At 45.9% G+C, this 23980-nt stretch overlaps 1 long non-coding RNA gene across 1 annotated transcript in view; it reads right to left on the bottom strand.

The window, feature by feature from the left end:
• LOC104865318 overlaps positions 1-23980 on the bottom strand; it is a 39424-nt gene that overhangs the window by 3233 nt on the left and 12211 nt on the right. Inside the window, exons 4-5 of the long non-coding RNA XR_781102.2 lie at positions 14739-14845; positions 7729-8968 (exon numbers count right to left, since the gene is read on the bottom strand). This is a non-coding gene — a long non-coding RNA (uncharacterized LOC104865318). The remainder of the gene's footprint in view (positions 1-7728; positions 8969-14738; positions 14846-23980) is intronic.

Below are 23980 nucleotides of genomic sequence, written 5' to 3'. Positions count from 1 at the left end.
TGGTGCCAGTTTGCATATCACTCTGCACACAGGCAATCGGCTGCTTTGTCCTTCTTCTCCTTCATCCACAATTCTTTAAATAAACAATTTTATTAGCAAGAAATTTGATACGAAATAAGACATAGGAAGAACAATGTGATGAGTCCCCATTTTACCCATCACCCAATTTTAGCACTTGTCAACATTTTGCCACTAAATTAAAAAAAAAGCATTAAATTTTAGAAAATTAAAGTTCCATCTTATTCCTGTGCAGTATGTGAGGAGGGTGCATGTGTGTGTGTGTGTGTGTGTGTGTGTGTGTGTGTGTGCGCGTGCGTGTGTGTGTGTGTGCGTGTGTGTGTGTATAAAACATAAATGGGATCATATTGTACACAGGCTTTATAAACTATTAGAACTCAACAAAACATATTGAATGGCTTTTTAAGTCAATGCATGTGGATACAAATACCTCAGTTCTTTTAACATCTGTATAGTACAACAACACTGTGAGGTTGTACCAGAAATTACCTGACCAACCCCAGTTTGATGGAGTCCTACTCATCCACAGTCCTTACCCTGAAAAGGGGGCGAGGTAGCTGATCTTTGGAAGTGAGTAGTAGTCGGCTTTCCCTGTCACTGTCACCCGATACCTAACTAATTTGGCAGCATCCACTGCAGAGTGAGAAGAGCGCAGGGGAAAGCACACCTGGTTCAGCCAGGCCCAGAGACAGCCACATGAGCCAACAAGCAGCCTACATCCGGTTCCCACTCTGACATCCACTGCTGAAGGACACAAGGTAAGCACCTTAACCTCTCTGAACCTGGTTTCTCACTTGGAAGCGCAATATTGGGTTGCAGGGATGTTCAAATGAGATTATAAAGCACAGCTGAGCATTCGGCATCTTGTACCTCCCTACTGTGGTACAGCGGCAGTTGTAGGTGCTGCAGGGATAATTGCTACCACTGTTTCAGCATATCCAAGCTCAAGACCCAGTCAACTGCAGCTCGTGGGCCAAACCTACCCTGCTCTTGTTTTTGCAAATAGCACTGTATTAGAACATAGCCAGTCCTGTTTGTCACTCCATAGCTGGAGCTGCTTTCACTCTACAAAGGAAGAGTGGAGCAACTGAGTCAGAGACTATTTGGATCACAAAATCTGAAACAGATCATCTCTGACCCCTTATGGGAAAGGTTTGTTGAACATGCCAGAGATTGTGAGACACATTGTTATGTTAGGTCTTAAGGGTGTGTGGTTACTACATTAGTCCACTGATTCATTTGGCATAGTTCTGGTGTGGATAATGGGAAGGCTCCCATCCTGATGGCATGTAGCCAGGGTAGACAGGAAGAGGACAGCTGCCATTGCTTGCTGCTTGCTGCTTCACTGCTTTGCTGCCTTCTGCCTGCCATGGACTGTTTCTCCTCTGTGATGCCCTCTGCCATGCCATCTTGCCTTACAGCCAGCCAGCTGTGCACTGAAACCTCTATAACTGTGAGCCAAATTAAACCTTTTCTCCTAACTTTGGATGTCAGGTATTTTGTCTCAGCAAAAAGAAAAGTAACTATGACACATTTGTTATCCTGAAAACAATACCAGGAAAGATACGTCAAGATTAAACTACACCATAGATGAAATGGACTTACAAACATCTACCCAATATTCTACCCAACAAATGTAGAGTACACATTTTATCAGCAGCTCATAATCTTTCTCCAAAATAGTTCATATTTTAGGCCATAATGTAATTCTTAGCAAATACAAACAAAATTTGAAATAATGTCCTATATCTTATCACATTATAATTAAATGAAACTATGAATTAACAGCAAGGGAAATTACAGAAACTATACAAATATATGGGGATTCAACAGTTCACCTTTAAATGATCATTAAAGAAATGTAAAAATTTCCAAAATCAATTAAAAATAGAAACACAACAAACTAGAACCTGGAATACAGTGAAGTCAGTTCTAAAGGGGAATTTATAACCAAGAATGCACATATCAAAAAATTAGAGTGCTCTGATAAGCTAATGAGATGGAGGAAAGGGCACACACAAAAAAGATGTATGATGTACATGTTCCAGCTATTCACAATGAATGTATTCATGATGTACCACAAACATGTACAAAGAAAAAATTTTAAAAGTCAATCAATCCAAATTAATCAAAGACCTAAAACCTTGAAACTGCTACAAGAAAACAGCAAATACACATTCAGTCACAGGCACAGGCGAAGATGTTCAAATAGGACTCCAAAACCTCAGGAAATAATAGCAGCAATCTACAAGTGGGATTGCATCAAAGTAAAAAGTTCCTGCACAGCAAGGGAAACAACTAACAGAGTAGACAGATAACCAATGGGAGAAAATCTTTGTCAAGTACTCTTCAAACAGAGGATTAATATAGAGAATATATAAAGAACTCAAAAAACTTAACACTAAAAGAATAAATAACCTCATCAAAATGGGCAAATAAACTGAACAGACACTTCTCAAAAAAAGGAATACAAATGGCTGGTAATTATGTAAAAAATGTTCAGCACCTTCAGCCATTAGGGAAATGCATATTAAAACTACATTGAGGCTGGGGATTTAGCTCAGTGGTTCTGCTGCCTACCTTGAAGCACAAGGACCCAAGTTCGATCCCTGGTACCAAAAAAAAAAGAAAAACTACATTGAGATTCCATCTCACCCCAGTGAGAATAAGCGTCATCAACAATACAAAGAACAATATAAACACTAGCAAAGATGCAGGGGGAAAGGACCACTTACACACTCTTGCTGGAAGTGCAAGTTAGTACAGCCACTATGGAAATCAGTATGGAGGTTCCTCAAAAACCTAAAAATAAAACTGCCATAATGATCCTGCTATGGCACTCTTTGGTATATACCTAAAAAATATTAAAGTCAGCATACTATAGGGATACCTATATAGCCATGTTTATTGCAGCATAATTTACAATTGTAAGATAAGGGACTAACCTAGGTGGCCATCCATAGATGAATGGATAAAGAAAATGTGGTATATATACACAATAGAGTGTTACTAACTCATAAAGAAGAACAAAGTCATGTCATTTGAAGGAAAACAGATGAAACTGGAGATCATCACGGTAAGAAAAATAAGATAGATTCAGAAAGGCAAATATTGCCTATTTTCCTCCATTTGTGGCATCTAGGGAAAAAAAAAGAGGACATAAAAATAGAAAGGAGATTATTAGAGAAGAAAAGGATCAAAGGAAGGGGAGGAAGAAGCGCAAGGGAGCGTTGAAGGGGAGATGAATACAATTAAAAGTAGGTTAGACACAAGTCTAAAAGTGCCACAATGAAACCTAGTTTGTATATATTTACTTTTTTTTTTTTTGGTACTTGGGTCCTTCAGCTTGCAAGGCAGGTAGCAGAACCACTGAACTAAATCCCCGGCCCAATTTGCTATATAATTAATATGTGTATAAGTAGTAAATGAAAAAGAAAAATAATAATCATCATCAAACTAGGAATAAAAGGAAGTTTCTTGATCCTAATAAATGTATCTGTGAAAAATCTTTTGCTAACAACATTCCTAATGATAAAAAACTAAAATCTCTCCTTCAAGATCAAGAACAAAACAAGAATGTGTGATTTCACTTGGAACCATATTCAAATTTGTATTGAAGGTCCTACCCAGAGCAATAAAGCAAGAAAAAGAAATAAAGTCCCACAAACAGGAAAGAAAGAGTTAAATCTGATTTTTTTGCTTAGGTAACGCCATTGCACAAATAGGAAATCCTAGGTAATCTTCCCAAAAAAGCTTTGAACTTCGACAGTTTGATCAGTAAACAAAATTTCATGGCATTTTCATATACTAGCAATGAGCAATTATAATAGCATAAAAATATACAATGCTTTTGACAAATTGAACAAAAGATGTGCAGGACTTATAAATTTAAAATTACAAAATAATACAGTAGAAGTTAAAGACCTAAATACAGTAAATAGAAAGATACAGATTTCATGGACCAAAAGATTAGGTAATGTTAAGATTTTGATTCTCCTGAAATTGATTTGTATGTTCAATAACCCTAACCAAGATCCCAGAAAGCAGTCTGTAGAAGTGGAATGGAGCCAGGGTAATTTAATGGGGCACCTGTGTGACCGTAAAAGTGAGCACCTCCTTGCATTCTATGTCCCCAGGTGCCTCATTTACTCCAGCCCCGGCCCTGCCATTAAATGATCTCGTAAAAGTTATGGATGATGAAAATTCATATTCTTTGGAGTGTATCTGCCATGGTTTAGATCCAGAATGCTCCCCCAAACACCCACATTCTCAGGGATGGAGCTCGCAGGAGGTGACCGGGTCACAGGGTGCTCAACCAATTAGTGGATTAATCCACTGCTGACTGTGCTGTGGGAGGCAGGTCTGGTTAGCAGAGAGGTCGCTGAGGGTGTGACCTAGAAGGGTATATCTTCCTTCCAGGATCTTCCCTTCTCTCTCTGCTTTCTGGCCACCATGACACAAGCAGCTTTCTTCTCCAGCAGGCCCTTCCCCAACGCTGTGCATTCGAGCCAGCTGACCATGGACTGAACTCTCTGAAACCATGAGCCATGATAAAGCTCTGCTCCTCTAAGTTGCAGATGTCAGGTACTGTGTCTCAGCAATGAGAAAAGTGACGGAGATGGTGTCACATTAGCGCCTCGCCAAACTGGCTGCAAGCTCCTGGAGGTCTGATCTTATCGATCATGTCTTCTTCCAAAATCAGGGCTTAGTTAACACCGAGAGTGACTCATTTTGTGTCCCCCCCCCAAACACACTCACACTCAGCCTCTCTGCCTTGGCCTCCATGTCAACTTCTAAGGAAAGTGCCAGATGATCTGTCTTCTTGGGCTGTCCAAGCACTCCTTGGCCAGTCCTCAGTTCCTAGGAGGTCCAGTTTCTCCCTAGAAATGAGCCTAATCACAGAAGCTGGGTGTGAGTCCCCTCTTTTTCAACCAACCCATCAGAGCTGCTGCCATGGCCTTGCTCCTCAGCCCAGGACACAGGAACAGCTTCATCCGGTGGACACAGTGGCTTGTGCACCACACAGCACCCTGCCTCAGCTATCTGTGTCTCTCTGGCTGTCGGGGGAGGCAGTGCCTAAACACCATGGTTCCCTTGGCCCTCAGTGTGACGGTTCCAGGGAGGGGTCCACGAGTCTCTCAGAGGGGCCCCAGGAGGACTACACCCCGCTGTCCCAGCACCACTGCCCTACTCCCTTGCTGTGCTTTCTGATTGCCTCCCCAAGGAACTACTTCTACCCCAAGTTCAACTCAGGTTTTCTTCGGAGGAACCCAAGCTAAGACACACACTTCACTGCCATATTTGGGTATCCTTATGGGATCCCAGCTACACAAAGGAAGGGGCCCATTTTGCATTAATAGGGGAATTTACTCTAAAATCAACATTTTTAAACTGAGACCATCTCATGAGTCAACCAGGCTATAAAGAAGGCTGCAGCAGCAGTCGGAAGGAAGCTATATCCAAACAAAGTGATGTTTCCCCAATATCATTGCGATGAGTTAATTTTATCTTATGAAGTCATAGTGATCTTGTTGAACCCAGCTAAGGACATCCCAGAAAGCCCATCCTTATCCTCAGTACTCACTTGTTTTCTGAAATTATTTGAAAAGTGAAACAAATAAGCAAAAAGCAACCAGTAGTAGTCATAGTTTTTTACCACTACAACTCAAAATATAGTCCCCAGACCAGACAAACCAATTTCCCTTATGAGATTGTGAGAAATGCAGTCTTGGCCCCATCCAGCCCTGCTGAGTCAACTCTGATTCAAAGACCTCCCCTGGTGACCAGTGATCCCCTGCTCCCCTCCTGCACTGCAGTCCAGAAAGTGCTGTTGGAGAGGACCGGCTAGCCAGATTCCATCTGGACTCCATTTACCAGCTCTGCGGTCTGATCCCTCAACCTCACCAGTCCTCGGACTCCTCACTGGCTAGGTGCCCACCCCATAGAGCTACAGTGAGTCTTAAATATAATAATCGGTGTGACGTGTTTGACACAGCACTTGCCACATGGTACATACATTCCTGCCAGTACAGATGAGTGCACAGTTCTGGCTGCCCTGTGTCTCAAACGCTGTTTCACAACAAACACTGTGGATATGGAGTGAGTCAGGGATCTGACTGTCATCTCACTCCCATCAGTACAACTCTCTCGGTTACTTTCTCATTGCTAGGACAAAATACCTGACACCCAAAGTTAAAGGAGAAAAGGGTTATTTTAGCTCACTGTTTTGTAGAAGTTTCCATCTATAGTTGGCTGGTTTCAAGGCAGAGGAGAAGTAGTTCATGATGTGGCAGGCAGAAAGCAGAGAGTCATCAAGGGAGAAGCAAGGATCAATACCTTCTGGGCCACACCCACAACCATCTACCTCTTCCCAAATCACACCCAGCCACAAACCAGCAGAGGACTAATCCAGCAACACATACCCAAAATTCAGTCATCTCCCAAAAGCCCCCACTATGAGCACATGAGGCTTCAGGGGGCATCTAGATATAAGCCAGGACAACTACCAAAACAAGGCTCTGTTCTCCATCCAGAAAATGGAAGAAAGTCCTTCCCACCTATGGTTGCCTGATTGCACACAGGCATTAGCAGCCAGCGCACAGCATCCTGACATAGGGGCCGACTCCTGGGATTCTGATGTCGTGGCTTAGGATGTATCCTGGGCATCTGGAGATGTGAAAATCTCCCAGGGATTTCCCCTGATTAACCAAGGCTGAGCACTAGTACCTCAGGCTTGGGACCTGCTGACCACCTCCACTAAGAGAATTCAAGGTACAGTGAAAACCCACAGAGACTGTTAGCCTACAGAATCACTGTTTAAAGTGTGCACTGATGCCCTGATTTGTGTTTTGTATAAATTAAATTCCACACACCACTCTGAGATCTCTGCACATCTGATATTGGTCTCCATCCTGAAGCCAAATTGCTTTTTGTCTCCCTAGAGTTCACTTCACACACGGACCTGCCTTCTACTGCTCCTCTCAGAGCTTTTTGGTTTTGTTTATTTTTTTTCCATTGTCCTGATATTTTTCCTTAAGATGAACTTTATAAAATGTCCTCAAAAAAGTAATTCATCAGCACGGTCTGAAATTTCTGCAAATCACTGGTGGGGGGGTAGCACATAAATCCCCAGTAAATGCACTTTTATACGTTATTTATCAGCACAGTTTGATAAATGTGGCTGCCTCAAGTTCTCTGACTGTGGAGGAATTATGAGGATTCTTAGCAGACCACCCGTGGTAACCAAAACAGTGGGTGGAAAACCAACATGCTTAAGAGAGGTGGGAGGAGGGCTGAGTGCCTGCTCCCGGACAAACCCCTCTCCGAGCAGCAGGGTGTCTGCCCATGCCTGGTCAGTGTTCCCACCTCCACTCGGGCACTTTCTGCATCCCTTTTTACAGCTCCCTTTATCGCCAGAGCAGCAGACTGAGCAAATAAAAAGACAGGCTGTCCAGCAAAATTTGAATTCCCAGATAAACGACGAGTAACATTTTAGTATAAGTGTGGCCCACAAAATATTTGGGACATACCTACCGTAAAAGATGAGTTGCTGTTTGTCTGAAATTTAAAGTTAGACAGATACCTTGTAGTTTGAGTCCCTACTTATAAACATCACCAGCTCCAATGTAGAGGAAATCCTCCTACCCTGGTCCCCATCTGGGAGTGAACACATTACCTACCCTGGTCCCCATCTGGGAGTGAACACATTACCTCTTTCCCAGCACAGCTGTCCACACTCGGGACCCTGGGGCTTCCTGGAGCAGACCTACCATGTCAGCCCTGGAAGCTCACTTACAGGAATCTTTACAACACAGAGCACCTTCTATTTTGATTGAACCAGTGATGTTTGCAGGGTCTCTGGTTTTGCAGCCACGCCGGTGGACACTGTCCTTTCTGACACACCATCACGGGCTGGTCACAAGTTGGGAAGGTCGGCTTAAAACGCCAGCTCATGTGCAACTGATATCTTCCATCCTCCCTTGCGCCAGCAGCAGTCAACTTGGAAACCAAGGGATCTTGGTTGGTGGGAAGGAGCACAGGAGAAGCCCTGAGTATCAGGAAAAGGCTCCCTAGGTGTCAGAGGATGCTGGGCAGGGGAGATGAATTCATCCATGAGGATCTCAGGCGCTTCGGGAGGTGCTGGTGCTTGAGAAGCTGGGGACTGGCCCTGGTGGGCAGAAGCCCTGTGGCTGGGGTGGTAGCAGGAGGTGGCTCCTTGTCGTTTGGACTCTAGTCTAGATCTTCATCCAGAGGGAGATTCCGTTCATCCTCCCAGTAAATTCCTATGGGACAGGGAATCCCACTTGTGAGCATGAATGGTGTGGGTAGGGTAAGATGCTCCCCTGAGAGAGATCCTGAGCCTTTTCCTGCCCGCTCTCTTCACCGGCAGGTGGGAAACGAGGGCCGGGCTGGGCTGCCCTCACTGTGTGCCCACGGTGTGCCTTTCGTATGCGTGGCAAACCCTGCTTCCTGCAGGGCTAGAAGCACCTTGCAAACATCATCCAAGTGGTTAGGATTCAGGGCCGCACATGCACACAGCTTTAATATTACTGCCCATCACCGCTCCTCCTGAGAGCCGCCGAATCTCTGGTTCACAGAGACCCTTGGAGTCAGTTTCATTAGAGAAAGAGCCAACTTAATTCCAGCCCCGCGAGAAGGCTCTGCATCAAACCACTGCTTTTTTCCTCCAGAGCATCTTCAGGCTGACCCCCAGGCGCCTTTCTGTCAGGGGAAAGATTAGACCGCCCGGCAGTTATCGACAGAGATGGCAGACGGACATTGATTGGGAATATGGAACGAGTCTCTCTCATTTCCAAGTGCCAGCTGCGAGCCGGTGATGGACGGGTCCCGGGGAGACTCTGCAGCCCGCGCCAAGCCATCCAGCGCGCGGTGCTCGCGATCTGCCTGTCTGCATGGTTGGGGACATAATCAGCTTCAGTGCGTCGCTGACCTTTAGAAGGAGAGAAATAATAATAAAACTCAGCGGCAGCCCCTGACTGATGGGTTTGCAATACTGGAAATGCTCAAGTTTAAACCACTGTGAGGGAGTGGCCACCTGCCTTCCCTGCCCCAGAGCTGGGGTCCTTTCTGGAGTCCTCTCTCCAGTCCCACCAAGCGGGGCGCAGGAAGTTTACAAAGCTGCCTTCCCTGCTCCCTGAAACACCCTCTCTGATTCACCCAGGACACAAGCCAGGGAGGATCGGGGCTGGGGCACTGCGGCGGGGCACACATCCAAGGACACACAAGCGGATCCTGTGCTGGGCACAGCCTGGGAGCCTGGCGCTGCCCCTGAGGCCCTGCCTAATGGAGCACAGCCACCTCTAGGCTCCCAGCTCTGACTCCAGCCTGACAAGGGGTCTGTGCATCTCTGTGTCCCCAGGACCCGCTCAGAGTGGATATCCTCTGAGCTCTTGGCGGGGCCTGGAGTGTCCCTTCTCTGGGGACACCCAGCTTCCCTCCACAGGGCTTCGCCCTCTGGGATTGTGCTCCCTGTGGCTCCTGCAAAGCTGCCGTCCGGACCTCCCTGACCTCAGGTTTCCTGGTAAAACATGGACTCTGGCTCTCCGCGGGGAACACAGTAGGGGGAAACGCCCAGCAGGGAGAAGGCGCTTCGAACTGAGTTAGAGGGGACCCTTGTCCCCTGTGGTCGGGTCTTTCTGTCACTCACACCACCATCTTCTGCTGAGGACAGGGCGAGAGTGAAGGGAGGGGACAGGTGCCAGTCCAATCTATGCATCACTGCAGATTTGTCACTGCTTTTGTCATTTGCTGTAAAGCCTCACAGTCTTTAGGAAGCAGGCAGGGACGTAAGTCCCAGTCAAATAAACAGGAATTATAGATATGCCATTGGGAGCCAAGAGCGAGTGCCCCAACCTCTGAGTTCCATTCTGCCCAGGAAGGTGTGGAGTCCGACCCTTTCAGGAGCACTGTCCCCCACATGGTGGGACGAGGCAGAAATCTGCAGACAGCTGGGCCTGCACCCCGCAGGCTGGGCTCTGTGCTTCTGCAGCACAACGGGCATAACAGCTGCTGAATGAATGATGAACGAACGGGTGAGTAAATGCCAAGACACCTACTTTGTTCTTGCCTGTGTTCTCCTTTTGGAGAGGGGTCCAGAGAGCAGCTGGAGGGTAGGACTCGGGAAATACTAGGACACTGAGACCTACTGCTCAGTCTCCTGTGCCCTGCAGGTTGGCAGGAAGTAGACACAGAGCAACTTCCAAAGGGAACATCATTGGGAAAGTGCACACTGCAGAACGGATGTTCCCGTGGCCCTGGGGGAATCAGCACCCTCCCCCCAGTGCTTTGTACACTCCCTGGAAATTGCTGTGTCCCCCCACCTCAGCTGCCACCCTGCCCCGGCCCACATCACTCCCAGTGGGTCTCCCTGGCTCCTGTCTTGGAAGACTGGGGGGAGGAGACAGATGTCACTGAGACTTCGCATCACTGTGCCCTCTCCAAACCATAGCTGGAGTGATGCTTTTACCATGGGAGTCTGAGCTCATCGGCACACGCCACAAGGACCTTCCCCTTCTACCAGACTGTGGGTTATCTGTCCCCAACCCCACCAGTTCGATCACCACCCCCTTCCAGTCCCTCGATCTGCCCCCTGCACACCTGAGCTGTCCTTGTCTGCCTTGGTCTTCTCCCAAACAGGCTCTCCGCTTGCTTTCTTCTATCCCCGCCCCTCCTCCACACAGTCCTCCCTGATTGCTCAGGCCAACACAACAGTGAGTGCCAGACTCACCTCTCCACATCCTCAGCTTGCTTCTCTCTCACCCATGGCGCCCAGGCTCGGTTGTTTGCTCGTGATCTGTCCCTCTTACTTAAAGGACAGCTTTGTGAGGAAGGAGACCACCGCTCTCCAGCTCACCATGCAGCCCCAGTGTCCAACACACAGAAGCAAGCAATCAGTATTTGGCGTCTGAAAATGAACTCCCATTTTAGAGGTGCAGCGACTGAGAACAATGGATGTGAAGAAACAGGATCAGAGGATGAATGCAGATCCCAGCTCAGCCCTGAACACCTGACAGACTTCGATTCTTTTCCAAGTCAAGATAATGGTGGCCACCGTGTAGGCCCGGAAACCCTGGAAAGGTCCCTGCAGAGCCCCGGCTCGGAGGGTGCTGCTGGGGGGCAGCTTTCCATAGGGTTGTTATAGTTGGCAGGAGATGATGAGCCGTGTCCCTGAATCGACAGCATTGGATGAAGACCGGCCTGGCTCCTGCAAGCACCCAGCCAGCTGCCCAGGCAGATCTCTACTTAACATGAATGTTTCATGAGGCTGGACTTCCAGGACTCCCTGCCTGGTCCATGGTCATTAAATGTCACCCTGCAGCTGAAATTCAAACTTGGCTGAGGAGTTCGCTTTCAAATACACTTGGGATCCCAAGAAAGTCTCAACTCAAGTAGCAATGGAGGAGATACAAGGCAGAATAAGAGAGATAATATTTAACATTTCTAAACAGCCCCATCAGGCTCAGAAGTGGCTTGGATGGCGTCCCCAAATTCATGAGCTCAGGTGTCTAACTGAGGTGGAACCTAACTGGTGTCCTTTTAAGGACAAGGGGACATATTGGAAGAAGAGAACAGGGCCCATGAAGACAAGGAGGCTACCACAAGCCAAGGGACACCGGGGCCCCCAAACCCAGAAGAGGCACAAAGGGTCCTTCGCAGGAGCTCTGCAGGGAGCACAGCCTCGCCAGCACTTTGACTTTGGATTTCTGCCCCAGACGGGACGGTGCATTCCTGCTGCTCTGAGCCGAACAAGCTCCTTTCTGCCCTCCCCATTCCACTGATCCAGAGCACTCAGCACATCCCTTGCTCCCAGCAACAACAAGGACGGAAAGCTCAGGAATTCCTGGAAAGGCTGGGAAAGTTCTCCATTTTTCTTCTGACTGCACTCTGGCTTGGTTATTGCAGTTTTATCTGCCCATCCTCCCTCCTTCCTGTGCCTCCTCTGACTCCTGCTGCTTAGGGGGGCTCCTGCCTTCCCAAAGAGGCAAAGAGAACCTCTCCTCTACATTTTCCCTCTGTCTCAATATCCAAATCACAAGCAAGGGGCTGAAGGGTTTCATTTGATAATTTACACAATGTGGGGGCTCTCGGCAAGTCCATTTCTGCTGCGGGCCGAACCTGATGATGGCCCTTTCTCCTCCCTGCTCCTTTTCCCTCTCTGCTCCCTTTCTCCTCATTTTGTGGACCCTGGGTGGCACAGCGCAGGAGACAGTTACATGGTATCCCTCCCCGGTCCCTTCTTGCACATGCGCAATCACAAATCAATCACTCTACTTCTGCAGAAGCCAGGTAGACCATGTAGCACTATTTGCCCCGCCTTCTCTCGTCTGCCTTCCACTATAAACAAAGAGCCATGGTGTCCATGAGCTCCCCACAACCTATGGTTCCACCTGGTCCCAGTTAGGGTACTCTTGGTCTTCATCATCTTTCTTCACCTCCCACCACTCTCCCGGGCTTCGGACCCTACACTGTGCGGGTCAGACACATTTTCATGTTCTACAGGTCAGAGGCAGCTGGAGTCTCAGAGAGCTCGGCAAGGGAGCCCCAGTGTCCCCGAAGAGAAAGCTTTGCAGACAAAGGCAAACTTTGACCTTGGAGGAGGTTCCATGGGTGTGGCTCAATTCTCAGCATTCTCACTGAGGTGCAGAAGACCCAACCCAAAGCTGGATGTGATATTGCTTGCGTCTAATGCCAGCACTCTGAGAGGCCAAGGCAGGAGGATCCACAAGTTTGAGCCCAGCTTGGGCCCTTAAGGTGACCCTGTCTCGACATTTTAAAATTTTAAAAAGCAACAGGGATGTAACAAAGGCCAATCCCAAGCACAGCACCACACACGTACATAAGAGAAGCACCAACCCCTAAGCCTGACCTTGCGCAGACTGACCCGGGATTCAGTCCTGGGTCTGATCTGAGCCATTGTTTCCTGCCTGTGTGACCTTGTGACTTTGGGGACTGGGCCCAGCCCCTACATGCCTCAGTTGCCTCCATGAAAGGAGAACACAGGGTGCTATGAACCTGAGAGTGAGGTTTCTCCAAGTAAGGAGCCCAGGTGCTCAGAGAGGATGTTGCAGTTGCTTGTTTCTTCCCCAGCTGTTTCGGAAGTAACTCACCCATCCCCAGCTGGAATTTAAACACGGTGCTGCCTGGGTTTATGAACTTAATTTGTTTGACAATTTGGGGGAAGATAGCTGTGTTTGTGCTTGTGTGGGGAAGACGGCCATGATCGTGTTTGGCACCTGATGTGGAATTTGCAAACAGAAGCCAAATTTTGTGGAACACTTTTGTTTGTGCGCTGTATTGGTCAGAAACAGAAGCGTTCATGAACTAAAGTGTTACAGTGTAACCAAATTTGCCTCAACTCAAAAAAGTAGAAGGGGGCAAGTCAAGCAGTGGCCCCGGGAAGACCTCTCCAGTGAGACAGGAGTGTCCACCACATTCACCTGGGGGCCCCAGAAGCTCTGGGCAGCTCTTTGTTCCCTTAGTCCTCCTATGTTTGCCCTAAAAGACAGACGGTCACCACCAGGACAGGCCCAGAGCTCCAGAAAGGCAGAGAAAATGCCCATCTCCCCACCAATGTGTCACCACCCGCAAGCACAGCATTGGCTACTCCTGATAAATGATTTTGAATTTCTGAAAAAGTGGGCACGAGGGCTAAGCTCGAGATGCCCCAGGAAATCTACAACCAAAGAGAGAGACCTCAAGAGAAACCGAACTTACGCCTTGATCTTGGACATCCAGTTTCCAAATTGAGAAAATACATTGCTGTTGTTTAAGAAGGGGGAGGAAGAGGAAGAGGAGGGGGAGGAGGAGGAAGGAGAGGGGAGGGGGAGGGGGGCACCCCAGGAGATCTTAAACAGCAAATGTTCATGCTTTCTGGAAGAGCTTTTCTTTCGAAAACTCTCCAGCCCTGACTGTGCCTGATAACTATCAAAGAAGTTGGGAAGCCAGGACCAGAGTGGCGGTTTATAAGGCCACACTCGCATCCCCAATTCCAGCCCTGCAATGGAGCTGCTCTTTATCTCCTCCCGCAGAAAGAAATCGATCTCCCTGTCAATCAGCATGGAGCTTGCTTCCAACTAACACGCAGAACAGATGAGAAGCTGATCAAACGCTCTGTTAATGTGGCACTTTAATAACAATATCACTTAGATCTCAAACTGCTTAATTAGATTTCACTGATTGCCATCACCCGCCTCATTTGAACTGCTCGTTTATAATTTATGGTCTTTATGCATTTGGTTGTTCACTTGCAAAATGGGAGAAAACAATCACCAGGCAAAAGGAAAACTGGAGAAATGGATTTGACTTTTCCCAAAGGCTGAGGGCTGCAAGGCCGAAGGAGCAGGACAGAAGCTTGCTGGGTGAGCGGCTGTTCTTCATGCCTGCCTGTCCAGCATCCTTCACCTCTCTGGTTAGAGTTTCTGGGGTTTCTTGGGGACAAGCACCCTTCCCAGCTCCAAGTCTTTGGAGCTGACCCACTTCACCAGCTTCAGAAGGGATCTAATGGCACCAGCTTCAACCATCAGCCTGATCTGGCTGCAGTGGCCTCAGCGATTGGTTCAAGGGTGGACATGTGACCCAGTCCCATCCAATGAGAGCAAGCCCTGGATGTTTGTTGTAAGCCTTGGGAAGAGGCACCTGAGAGCTAACACAGGCAGATAAACCACAACAAGGAGAAGGAAGGGCAACTCTTGGTGGCATACCTGAGCCCTGGATGGAGCCATGCCTCCGCCATCCCTTGGATATTTTAATTTTGTGAAGCAAAACGTTTTCTTCTTCCTTGAAGTCTTTTTGAGTTCAGTGTTTTCACCTACAACAGAAAAAAGCTCTGAAGTGACAGATGTCAAAGACCAACACCGCAAGAGGAGACTCAGTCAGTGACTCTTCTACAAACCCAGTTAGCAACTGACTCTAAAATAGTCTTCTAATTTTAAGAATGTGAAAAGTGCTATAACAAGATTGAAGCTGCCATTGTTAATTTGCACGGATGAGAATGGTTGTCGTAGTCGGGCTTTTTCCAGACACCTTTCCCAGAATTCCAACACTACCCCCCCTTAGCAGAACGTAGCACACCCCTCTGTCCTTTAAGGAAAGGAACTGCCAAGGAAACCGCAGTTCTTATCACGATCTAACGCACTAGCTATGCTACCTGTTTGCTCTCTGGATATCCCGCCTCTCTGCTCTACAGGGTCAGATTTTTTCCACTTTGTTCACTATGGTAGTGTAGTCCCACGTCAGTGGGAAGTGGTACAAAGTAGACATTCAATAAATATTCATTGCCTAAGTAAAGCAATCTGTTGTAGGAATTACACTAGACAACTAGCGAGACGTGCGAAGTAATCCTGATGTTTATTTTATTATTATTTTTATTTGCACCGAATTGAGAGGGAGGGAGGGAGGGAGCGCAGAACTGGGGGTGGAGGCTGCGTGGTGTTCTCTGAGACCTGTGTGCCTTTTTCTATCCTTAGGTTTCCTGTTCTCAGTGTACAGCTTCCTTCCTCAAGGTCATTTTATGGTCTGCTGATGATGTCTGTGGAGAAATAAAAGCTGGAAACCTTGTAAACAAGGAAATGACAGCACGTCCATAGGATAGAAAACCGCAGCCACCAACAGGCAGGGCCTTGGAAAATTCTTAGCAGTGTGAGAGAACGTCTGCCACACAGCCTCCCATGGCTGGGCAGGGGCGTAAAACTGCCCACAGCCCTCCATTTTTGTAAACACACTTCCCAACCTTCGCCTGCCGCACACATAACACGACGAAGATTTCAGAGAAATACCCCACAGCTTTCAAGAGCAAGTGCTTTTCTCTAATTAGGCAATTACAGGTGGCATTTATTTTCTTTTCATGCTTTATTCTTTTCAGATGTTTTTGAGAAACATCATATATTGCTTAAAATTTTAAGGAGAAAATCGAATGAGTGGCACCTCCCCCCGGTTTAGTTTTGTGCCACTTCATCGTATGGCAAAGGCCAGGGTCAAGAACAAAAGAAAGGAGAGGGAGTAAAAGTAGTAAAGAGACAAGCGGATGATGGAATGAGGTGGGCAGGGCCCGAATGAAAGGGGCGTGCCTGACGGGGGAGTGGGCGGGGCCGGAGGGCGGCGGGGCGGGGCCAGAGGCCCAGGCGAGCAGAAGCTGAGGTCGGGGCTGCGGGACTTGCTTGCTTACTGCCCAAGAGCCCTCTGAAGAAGCACTGCGGTTATTTTTCCCCCCAGAACTCTGAGTCCTTGCCCACCACTCCTCCCTACTTTCCTAAAGAATAATTGAGGCACTTAGATGTCTGCTTTGATGGGAGACAGATAAGCAGACCACAGCCGGCTCTGACTCAGTCCCCCGCGACCCTACCCCGGGCCGCCCTGCCCGGCTCACCTTTGGCAGCCCCTGCATCCTACAGCTCCTCGGGCTGCTTCGACTCAAAGCCCTCCCTAGACTCCGCCGCGGGCCCGGGTTCGGCTCGGACCGGCCGGGCGGGGTTGCTGGGTGTGGTGGTTGGGCGGAGGCCGGGTGGGCGCGGAAATGAGAAGCCCGGGAGAAAGTGTTCGCTGCCGCTCCAGACTTCCTGCTCTGAGCGGCGTTAACCCCCGGGGCAGGTTCACGGGACGTCCGGGGGATCCCGCGCCTGCTGGGCACCCGCGGCCTCATCCCACCTAAGAAACAGACAGATTTTTTTTTTCTACGATTCTTTCTCCTTTGGCAGACCAGGGCACCATTTCCGGATGCAGGGGTCACCAAAAATAATGCTGAGACGGAATTTGAAATTAAAATCGCGTTCTCCAAGGAAGGCAGTTGACGGGTCAGATGTCCCCAGACACAGGTCCCCAGCTGTGCAGAGCACCCATACCCAGCGCCCACTTAAGCACCGGCGCCTTCAGCAACCGACTGTTTTTTATTTAAGTTTCATGAACTTCAGCCGTAAAACCTGACCAGTAAAATATTTTTCCATGAAGATGACTTGTTTCATAGAACTATTGTTTTCATTTCCTATTGCTACTATAAAACATTACCAGAAACTTTAAAGCTTAAAACAACACAATTTTTAATCTTAAGAAGTCTGAAGGTCAGGAGAGTAATCTGACGTGGGCTGGAGAGGATCCTTTCCCTGCTTTTCCAGCCACTGGAGGCTGCCCACCTCCTAAAGGCCAGCAAACGTGTCTCTAACGCTCCTACATAGGCACAGGTGCATCTGACCACACTCAACCCAGGTGCCTGAACTTTTAAGTCATGGTTATGTTGGGCCCACCTTGACAACCCAGGGTGACTCACTTCAGAGGTCTTCCTGTCTTGCTGTGTAAATTAACAGATTCCAAGGCCTCCAGGATTCAGAGGTGGACATCGCGGGACCATTGTCCTGGCCGCCCTTCTGCAGTCCACCCTAACTAACCTTCGCAGGTTGGTTGCTTTGCAGGTGTCAGCGCAGTGCACTTTTACCAGAACTGCACCGTAAACTCATCACCAGCCTCATCCGGATGGTCCAGATGGGACTGCCCTGCACCTGCACAAATGTGATGCTGTGATGTGTTTATTTGAATATTCTACGCAGTTGTTACAAGTTATAATGTCTGCACAGTTACATCTGTAGGTCGAGGTTCTCATTTTAATAGGAATAAGTTGGGTTTTCTACTTTCAAAAAATAAGCAAATTTGTAGATATAAAACAGAGGAATCCCACTGATGCAGAATGGAGCTGAGAAGCACAATAGTAAGAAAACGCCGGACGTACACTTCACGATGAATGGCGAGCACCGTTCATTTCAGCAAGGAGAAAAAAAAAAGCATTTTGTGTGCTGTGTTAAAGGTAATAAAGTGAACAGTAGGAACAGATATTCTTGTCAAACGCTTAAGAAATATGAAGGGAAATTTCCTCTCAACAGTCAAAAAAAAGTCAACAAAATAAATCAACTAAAATCAGAACAATGTCCAATTAGAAAATGAATTTTAACAAACCAATTTCTCACTCTGGACAGCTGTAAGATAGCTGGAATTGTTGCACAGAAAAAGGAAAACATGTTTAGAGGAAGAGTTTTTTAAGATTATTAGCTCAATTATTAAAAACTCATTAGAATATGAAAATTAAAAAAGATACTTTGTAAAAAGTGTAAGCCCCTCAATTGAACCAGCAAAAATTGACCATAGAATTCAAGACGTTTTCAATAAGGTCAAAGATCGATTGAGTGATGATTTGAAAAACCATACATACTTTGTTTGATTGGTCACTGCCCGATTAACATTTTGATTTGACTCAAGGATTTTCAAATTTACAAGGAGATGTCAACTCCAAACCCACAAAATCGAACTCTTAACAGGCAGTTTAAAATCTACATCTGTCAAAGGAGAATTTCAGCTAAAAATGAGGAAATTACTTTCAATCTTGACAGATGAGGCTTCAGGTATGTTAGATTTTAAATCCAGATTTGCTGTAATAGGAAGCAAGAGGCTGAGATTTCACGTAATGCTTGGCTCTGCCATGTGATACATATTAAAAATATTTGGGCTTGGTTTTCTGGAACAGACTCTGAAAGTGTCATGGATACAGTGGTTAAAATCACTGACTATTTACGTGCAAATGCCATGAGTCACCAGAGTTTACAGAAATGTTGGAAGACGGAGACAGTGAACTCCATAATCTCGTGTTCCTTGCTCATTGGCTGAGTCATGAGAGCATCTTACAAAAATTTATTGTAGCATTGACTCCAATTCAAGATTTCTTTGAACAGAAGATGTGCTTGCCAAATATTCAGTAATCAAAGGCAAAAACTGGCAGTTTGATTTCAAGTTTTCTCACTGTTATCATGCAACATGCAAAAAGAGCTAAATTTGAAATTCCAGAGACTAGAAGAAGCTTACCAGGGACCTAACTAGACAACTTTGAGAATTTATGTCAAAATGTAATGCTTTTGTAACATCAATAATCTTAATTTTCACATTTTTTAACATGAGCCAATATGCAGAAGATTGTAATCACAACTGACAGCATCATGTCAATTAGCTGCAAAGGACGAAGAAAGTTTTGTTGATAGAGAAAAGTTTAGAGTTGCTTTTTCAATCCATATGATGGCCCTTTTGCATGCAGTCTGAACAGTGTTGACTTAGCATCGAAGGTAGTGAATTACTTAGTTTGGATACGTTTCAAACTGATAGGCTTTGATTTCAAAGTCCAGTTGCTTCTCTTAAAAAAAGATGAACCAGTTTTGTCAATATTAATGCAAATGTGGAAGGACAACTACATTTCTTATTCACAACTCAGTTACTGGAAAATTTAAATATGTTTGGAACCACGTGGTATGGAATCTACTTTTTCAACTAAACTTTATAAGATCTAAACACAGATCAGCCATTTCTGATGAAAATCTAGCAGCTAAAGTGAAATGTACTATAAATATAAAATACACATTCGATTTAAAAGATTTAGAATGAAAGAAAAGGAATATAAACTATTTCATCAATAATTTTAATATTTGTTGAAATGATAATTTTTGGAGTAGATAAACTATATTTTAAAATTGATTTAATCAACTTCTGGAGTTTTTTTAATATGACTACTCAAAATTTTTTAATTGCACCTATGGCTCAATTACATTTCTATTAAACGGTACAGGATTGAGCTTTTCTTTTTGAAGAAACCAAAGCTTATGGCAAGAGGCTCTTTCCTCTTTTCTTTCTTCATTTCAAGTCATGGATCCAAGTCCATCTTAATAAAAGTTGCAAAATGAGGGTCAAATCCCATCAGCATATTTTATTTGGTCCATCTGGGTGTTTTGAAAAAAAATATATTCATTACTGGCATAGAAAAATGGGGATGTCAGACACATTCAACTCTTGGCCACTTTTCATGAGCCAAGTGTAGGCAGCCCAAGTCCATCTCTGCCCGTGGCATGGTCTAGACCGGAGCCCAGTGCACAGGGTCCCCTCCTTGCCCAGCCTGGCTCTGTGGCCAGACAGACAGTCAGAGTTAAGTGTCCAGAATGTGTCCCCTCGAGAGCAACTGAGTTTGATTACTGTCTTTTTTGGTGGTGTGATAAAATATAAATGAAGTTACTTCTTCAGATTAGCTTGAACCCATGTAAAATCAAACTCATGTCAAGGTATTTCGGTGTAAGTCTGGGTGAACTTGTAAATTTCTTCTATGGTTTTTAGTCTACCCAGGGAGTTCTTTAAGTCTTCTTGCATCGATTTAGCATATTTATATTATGCAAGAAAGTCATCAGCCAGCCACTCATGGAGGCCACCCCTGTAATCCCAGCATTCTGGAAGGCTGAGACAGCAGGATTGAAAGTTTGAGCCCAGCCTGAGCAATTTAGCAATGTAGTAAGACTTCATCTAAAAACAAAAAATCAAAAAGGGTTGGAGATGTAGCTCAGAGCAAAGGCTTCTGGGTCTAATCTCCAGTACTAAAAAGGAAAGCAGTCATCAGTCATTTTTCTTTATTTTTAAATATTCTCTTATAATTTAAAATTTTTTGCTGATATGTATGATTCTTTATACTTTCTTATTTCTATTTTTGCTGCAGATATTTGCTTTGCTACTTACTGTACAAATTCATGAGGTGGTTGTCTATTTTACTAAACTCTTGAAATTATCAGCTCTTTGATACTTGTGAACTTTATTGTTTTCCCCCCAATGCATTTCTGCTTTAATCTCTAATAGTACAACTGTCTACTTTCTCATTTATTTCCATTATTATTCCCTTTATGTATTCTTTAGTATAGTCATTCATAGCCCCTCATTCTTTTATATATAAAATTATAATATATAATAATATACTATACAAGATTGATTTAAGAAAAATTAATTTATTACCACTCCTGTACATACTAATATTAATTATATATATATATATATATTATATATAAGTCTACTAATACTTATACATTATAGTATTATAGATATGTCTAATATTTTAGGCTATGAATTTTCCTCTGACTGTGGTTTTGGATGCATCCAAAGCGCTGCTCTAGCATTTTAATATCTAAAGCTAAATATTTAAGTTTTTAGTTCCTCCTTCACCTAAAAAAATATTTAGAACAGTATGTTTTAAAATTTCCCAGTGAAATTACCCATCAGTTAGAGAAAGGATAATTAAATTGTGATAAAGTCACACAAAGGCATATACAGCAATAAAAAAGAGCTACATGGAGCTACCCATAGCATGCATGAAAGCCTATGACATTCTGTGGAAGGAAAGAAGCCAGACACAATAGGACACATGCTGAATAATCCCATTTACACGGTACTTGATGACAGACAGCGCTGACCTGTGGTAGTTTGGGTCAGATGTATTCAGCTGCAGCCTCTGGGTGGGACACTGGCCAGGGAGAAGTGTGGGGGAGCTCGCAGGAGGCAGACTGCAGCATGGGTGTGCATTCAGACTCACAAGGGTACACACTGAACATCACGCGCTTTACAATGTGTAACATAGTCCTCCATTTTAAAGGGGGAAATCTAATTTTCTTACAAGTATCAGAAAGCAAGATTGGCAAAGAATTTGGCTTGGGTGCCTCCTTGCTGGAATTTCCTCTTGGCTAGAGAAAGGGACTCTATCAGTTTTTCTTCAGCATCCTCTTCCCCTTTTCTTTTCCAACCTATCCTGATTGGGCTCTACCCCCTGCCATGTCCCTATGCTGTTCATGGGGAAGCTGGCGTCATCCCAACTCCAGGGGTGCATCAGGAGTGGCCCTGGAGAGAGGGGATCTGTGTCTCGGTGGGGCACTCCAGGTCCAAGCCAATCCAAGCATTCTCTCATCAAACTCTTCTCGATTTGAAGGCAGGCATACGACACCAGTGGTCCAGTCTAACTGGAAGCAAGGCCTTCCATGTCCCGGTTGAAGGAGAAGTCCTTCCTCGGCCACCCTGCACCCCATAGCTGGAGGAGCAAGGCAGCATCCTGAAGGGTGTAGGAAGAGATACAAAGAGCTGGGCCCTTTGAAGCAGCCCGCCTTGTCACCTACCCTTCACCAGCCTCCCGGAGGTACCTTCATGGGCTTGCTTCTCATTTAAATCTGTCCGAGGCAGCTCACTGCCTCCTGCAGCCAATAACCCACTAATGGGCAAGTGCGTGACAATGATGAGAATGTTCCATGGGCCAAGGAACAGGGTGGTTCCTTTGGAATAATTTATATTAATATTTAATAAATCACACTCGTTAATTGTGTTGCTCAAATTCCTCATGTGATCTACTGAATTAGAACAGAGGAATGTTGATGAATGTTACCATGATCGTGGCTTTATGGGGATCTGCACTCCATGAAACATTTGGCAGGTCAAAGCCCACACCTACCGTGTCTTCTCTGTGGATTATAGATTTTTATCAACACAAAACATCCCTCTCTTCGCTGTTTATTTCTGTTGACCTTCTGTTCTGCTTAATCTGGTATTAATATTCCATCCCTATCTTTTTCACAGTGCTGGGGAGTGAACCCAAGGCCTCACACATGCTAAGTATGAACTTCGCTATTGAACTACGTCCTCCACCCTTTTAAAAAAAATTTTAGCCAGGGTCTCACCAGGATCCAGGCTGGTCTTGGTCTTGCACTTAAGGCCTACCTACCTCAGCCTCCTGAGTAACTGGGACAATGAGCAGGGGTCACAGCCAGCCCAACCTCCACTCTTGTTTCCTGTGCCTTTGCCTCACTTCCTCTCTGCTTAGCATTCCACTGTTAACCTGTTGGCTTGCTTTAGTTAGTGTGTGTCTCGGATTTACTAATAACGGCAGGCTTTTGCATTTCAAGTCAAATGTGAGCGCATGCCACCTGTCTCATAAGATACATTTATTCACCATGAGGGGCCAGGGATTTGGCTCAGTGGTTCTGCCGCCTGCCTTGCCAGCCCAAGGGCCCAAGTTTGATCACTGGTACCAAAAAGAAAAAAAAAAAAAAAAAAAAAAAAAAAAAAAAAAAACTACGTTCACCATCCAATTTTTTCCTGTGGCCAACTCGTCTGATGAAGCTTGCTTTGTTTTTTCTCTCTCCACACCAGCCTATCAGGGCAGAGAAATTGCTCTTTTTTCACATGCTGCTATATCCCACAGCCTGGCCTAGCAGTGCTTTATAAATAAATGAATGCCTTCATAGCTCTCTTCTTGGGTTAGAAAGGATTTGGAATTTCAGTTCTGAGATAGCAATAATTTTTTTTATTATGTGGACCAGGGATTTAGCTCAGTGGTTCTGCCACCGGCTTCACAGGTGCAAGGCCCTGAATTCCATCCCCGGTATTCCCCCAAATTTTTAAATTTATGTTATTTGCCTACAGAACAACCTGTGAGCTAAGGACAACTGTGATACCCACTGTGTAGATGAAAAAACTTAAAGCAAAAAGGTTATAGTCTCAAGATGACACTGCCTAGGACGCCCAGGGAAAGACTTTGGACCCAGGCTTTCCCAAAACTAAAGTTTCCATTCTGAAATGCTCTGCCTGAGTCAGTCTGTCTGTCTGTCTCTCCCACACAGTCACGCACATGCGCACATAGACATTGATGCACACAACCACGCACGCACACACAGATGCTACGCTGCAGACACTTCCTTTGCATTAGCTCAGGCTGAGGATGCCCCTGGTGACCAATGCCACCCTTCCTCAAGTTTACTTCAGACGCCTCTCCAGCTCCCCTCAGCCGGAATGAATCTGAATGACCTACTTTTTCTTATCCGCTTCCATCTCACTGCACAGTCCCGTGAGTCTCCTCTTCACCCAGCTAATCCAAGGCCTCCCTGGACACTTCCTCATGCTCCCTGCCCTGCCCCGAGCCCTCAGGGCATGACAGTATCTGGTGCTCAAGCAATGTTGCTGAGTTGGGTTGCTGTGTGTGAACCTGGCTTTGACTGCCCCAGGGCAAGGTCCACCTCTTCCAGACAGCCCCTGGGGACTCCTATCTGAACCCGGTCTCCCCTTCTCTGGCCTCTTTCTACTGTGAGAAAGAACTGTAATTCTAAGGTCTTTGAGGCTGGTCTGTACT

Source organism: Fukomys damarensis, unplaced genomic scaffold (genome assembly GCF_012274545.1).
Source record: "Fukomys damarensis isolate Sample0158 unplaced genomic scaffold, DMR_v1.0_HiC HiC_scaffold_22, whole genome shotgun sequence".
Classification (NCBI taxonomy): Eukaryota; Metazoa; Chordata; class Mammalia; order Rodentia; family Bathyergidae; genus Fukomys; species Fukomys damarensis.
This window is presented reverse-complemented; position numbering and strand designations above follow the sequence as displayed.